Consider the following 4,116-nt stretch of genomic DNA (forward strand, 5'->3'; position numbering starts at 1 on the left):
GGAAATGAAATTTAGATAATAAAAAGAAAGGTAGAGTCAATAATTTATAATTAAAAATTACAGATTTCCTCACATAGTTTCTCCCGTTTGCATCAAACCCAATCAACTTTGAAACACTTATGTTTTATTACTCATAAAGTCAGAAGCATTAAATATTTAAAACTGTTATTTCTATTTTACAGATTCTTAGTTCATCTATTTTTTACTTTAACATCTGCCACCTGTCCACCCAATACAACTGGACATGATGAGAAGAAAGTGTCCAGTCTATTTTACAAATTATGCATTATTAAGGGATGGACCAAGGAATGGTGTTCACAAGGCGGATCAAGTGAGAAGGGAAAGAAGGAAGAAAGCACCACAAATTGATCATTTCCGACCTATGTTGCCCTCACCTTACTCGATTTCAAGGTCAGAAGCAAGTGCGTCAATAAGGATGGATGAGCTCTTCACAATTTACCACCTTATACTCATAAAAACTCATATAGTATTTTTCCTGCAAATTATATATCAGTTTTGTAACATTTGTTCGAGAAGCATAGATGATTGGTTGTTTTTTTAATAGATGTATTAGATTTAGAGATAAGATAGGAGTGGGCTGAGTGAAAAAAAAGAAAAAGAAAAATTGAACCTTTCAAAAAAGTTCTTATTACTATATTAGTTTGGTATTCTTGATATTATTATTTTATTTCATTTATTTCGATTTTTTAATATGCAAGGTGGTTTCATGTATCTGTTTTATGTGAATTTTATGATTTATTATTACATTTACATATTAATTTTATAAATGAATGCAATATTTTTTTTATTATCATGCAATATATTTTCTAATAAGTAATTAAGACATTGATGGGAGTTTCAGGATACAATCTCAGGCCCATAAATGTGATGGGTTTTTTTTAATTCAAGGCCCAATAACAAGATCAAAAGCAAAGCAAGTCAAGGGAAGATTGAATGGGACCATTTAAGACTTTATTACAAAATTCTTAGAAGCACATACGAGGAGATAAGAGAATCAAGATTCACTTTCTTGTTTTTAAGAAAATTAACAAACCAAATCTTGGTTCAATTTTACTATTTCGAGTGATTTCAAGAATCAAGAAAATCAGTACTTCAAATATTGAAATTCTTGGTCCAAGAAATCGAATCTTGAAGTTGGTGCGTGATGGATTACATGTAAATCTTAAACGAGTCAATTTTGGGAGCGAACGAATCACAAGACCAAGTTTTTGAAATCGGCCCATTGGGATATCCACAAGCCTATCATGAAGTTTGGAAAATGACTTAGCTGAATATCGAGCCAAATTATCAAAGCGTCTCAATTTCTAAACATTTTAATTTGCTTGTTCAATTTTATTAAATTGTAACACCCCAAACTCAGCCTAGACGTTATAACCAAATCATAAGGAACTACATTAACTCGTTTAAAAACTTCTTATTTAGTCCAACTTAGTTGTGCATTTTGAAAATATAAAATTTGACAAAACTCTCAAAAACTTAAGTCCAGAAACACTTGTTTCAAACCCAGAATTTAATTTCAAAATCGTTCGCTTTGAAGGTTTAAATTTTGGCAAAAAAAATTCAGTTAATGCTTACATTTGTTAAAAACTATTTATTTACAGAAAAACACTTAGGTGATTACTTAATTATACAATGGAAAACTTCCAAAGTTTCAGTTTTGAAATTCAGATTTTATTTTGTTAACCCATGCAATATTTTTTTCAATTTTTACGTTTGAAAATATCAAATACTAACGATCAAAACAAAACAAAAATCAAATCAAAGCCCAAAAACGGATTATAGTCCCCAAAAGTCCAGAAAAAAGTACTAATGTAAATCACCATATTTAATTAGCCGAGAAACTAATTCGAGCTCCCGCATGCCGTCCAATCCTAAGCCTGAACACTACAAGAATTTAAGTTTTTAGTGGCGTTTGGACGGAAAAAGCTGCAAATATTATACATTAGTGGCGCCAACGGAAAAACGCCGTAATAGGTAAAGCGGTAGTGGCGTTTATGAGAAAAACGTTGCAAAAGGTCTAGCATTAACGACGTTTATGAGAAAAATGCCGCAAAAGGTCAAGTATTAGCGGCGCTATGAAAAAAACGCTGCAAAAGGTCAAGCATTAGCGACGCTATGAGAAAAGCGCCGCAAAGTATCATTTTATTTTAAGCGAAACGGAAACGACGCCGTTTTGCTTTGCTCAGTTTTATCCGAACTCATATCCCCGAAATCCCTTATTTTTTTCCCCTAAAAATTTTCCCCAAATCAAAATCCCCAAATCTTTCCCTGAACATCTGCTGCATCACCGTCGGCTGTCCCCTCTACTGCATCACCGTCGACACTCCTCTGCCACAACCAATCGGTAAGTTTTTTCCGTTTGTTTCTCGAGAAAAATTTTAAAAAAAGTCTAGCGTTTTATTTCATTTCTTATTTTGATGGGAAAAATGAATGATAAGCAGGTTTTATTTCATTTCTCATCTCGTTTGTTCTTGCATTTAGAAGTCCTTAATTTTCTGATTTTGTCTCTATTAGCTCAATTTTTATTATTTCATTTAACAATTATTTTTATAATTTCATTTAACAAAATGTTGCCCCTACCGGAACTCGGATATATTATGTTACATAATATATACCTTTAAAAAAATGGTCAAGTAGTTATTTTATGGAAGTAATAATTTTCTGTGTTTGATGATTTTGTATATTAGGCTTTCAAAAAATTCAGGGTCAAAGGATAACAATTTTAGGAGGTATTTTTACTACACAATGTTCGGATCGATTACGTTATACTTGTTTGGAGACTTCATGAATTCTGGGCTTTCTATAACGTGTTTAATTTTCAGAAAGATACGATGGAGACAATTTGTTACTTGTAGGCCTAAGCTTAGCTTTGTGCTTGAAATTTTAATGCTTTATATGTCACTTAGCTGGATGCTTTTTGCCTGCATGATGTAGTAAGCCATAAATATTCCTCCTTTTCTTTTGCAGATCTTGTTCTAAAAGACAAAATCTTTGTATATGATTTGGTGAATCAACGGATCGGATGGACCAACTATGACTGTAAGTGTCAAAATGAACTTTCGTATTATACATTAGAATAGATATATCCAATAATCTCCGGTTCAACAACCTCCTAAATCCTGTAAAACGACTTTTCCACCATCAGGTTGTTAAAAGGACATATTCAATAGGTGCGGAAGATGTTAAAATTCGGAATACCAATGCTCGTTTCCATTTTTATCTCATCGAGTTTATGTCAACTCTGAATCTGCTCCATTGTGTATTGAGATCAGGTTCAATGTCGGTCAATGTCTCAACAAATATCAACACAGGAAGAACTGAATTTGTCAACGCGGGGCAGATGAGCAATGATGGTTCATCGCGGGATCAAATACGGGGCATGCTAGCTTTACTTCTACCTATAATCATGCTTACCGGTCTACTGTTCTTGTAGCATATCCTGTAAGGATTCCGGACTTCACACTCTTTGCTTCCATTACGTATTTTCTCACCGATCTGCAGTAATCCGAAGAACCATGACTCTCTTACTTCGGCTAGCTTATCGCCGGCCGCTGCTCAATGTGCAAAACAATTGGTAGGTTATATTCACGGTTGTCTTTTTTTTTTTTTTCACTGTGTATCTTCATCATCAGCCATGTAAAATTACAGGTTTCAGGGGTTTACTGTGATTGACTGTAGTGTAAATTACATTCATACATGTTCTTTTTTACAGTAAATTTAATTTATACTAGCCTTCTTGCATTTGTTACTTTAAGCCCTCCTTTTTTTCTTTTAATTTTGTGTCAATTTGTTTTACTTCTAAGTAATTAATAGAGGATAAGTCTTTCTCTCAAATTTTATACATTTAAACTATGCTATATAAAATCTAATGTGTCATTTAATAGTTAAATAAACAAATTTAGTAACAAAATGACCTAATTGATATAACATCGATAGTTTGAAGATGTAACTAGAATGATTTAAAGTTTAGGGACTAATTTAGAATGAAGATATGTCTATATATACAAAATTGTAGCACTAATAGTATCCATATATCTTGTTTGTTTTATATATTTCAAAACTTAGAATTGAGTTAACAAGAAAGATGATGATTAG

General features: G+C 32.4%; 1 long non-coding RNA gene across 1 annotated transcript; it reads left to right on the top strand.

The window, feature by feature from the left end:
* Positions 1-2,677: 2,677 nt before the first annotated feature.
* LOC105768354 (uncharacterized) lies at positions 2,678-3,796 on the top strand. The gene is made up of 3 exons (XR_001125831.2): positions 2,678-2,750; positions 2,989-3,060; positions 3,294-3,796. It is a non-coding gene; the product is annotated as an uncharacterized LOC105768354 (long non-coding RNA).
* The last annotated feature ends 320 nt before the right edge of the window (positions 3,797-4,116 follow it).

Source organism: Gossypium raimondii, chromosome 5 (genome assembly GCF_025698545.1).
Source record: "Gossypium raimondii isolate GPD5lz chromosome 5, ASM2569854v1, whole genome shotgun sequence".
Taxonomy (NCBI): Eukaryota; Viridiplantae; Streptophyta; class Magnoliopsida; order Malvales; family Malvaceae; genus Gossypium; species Gossypium raimondii.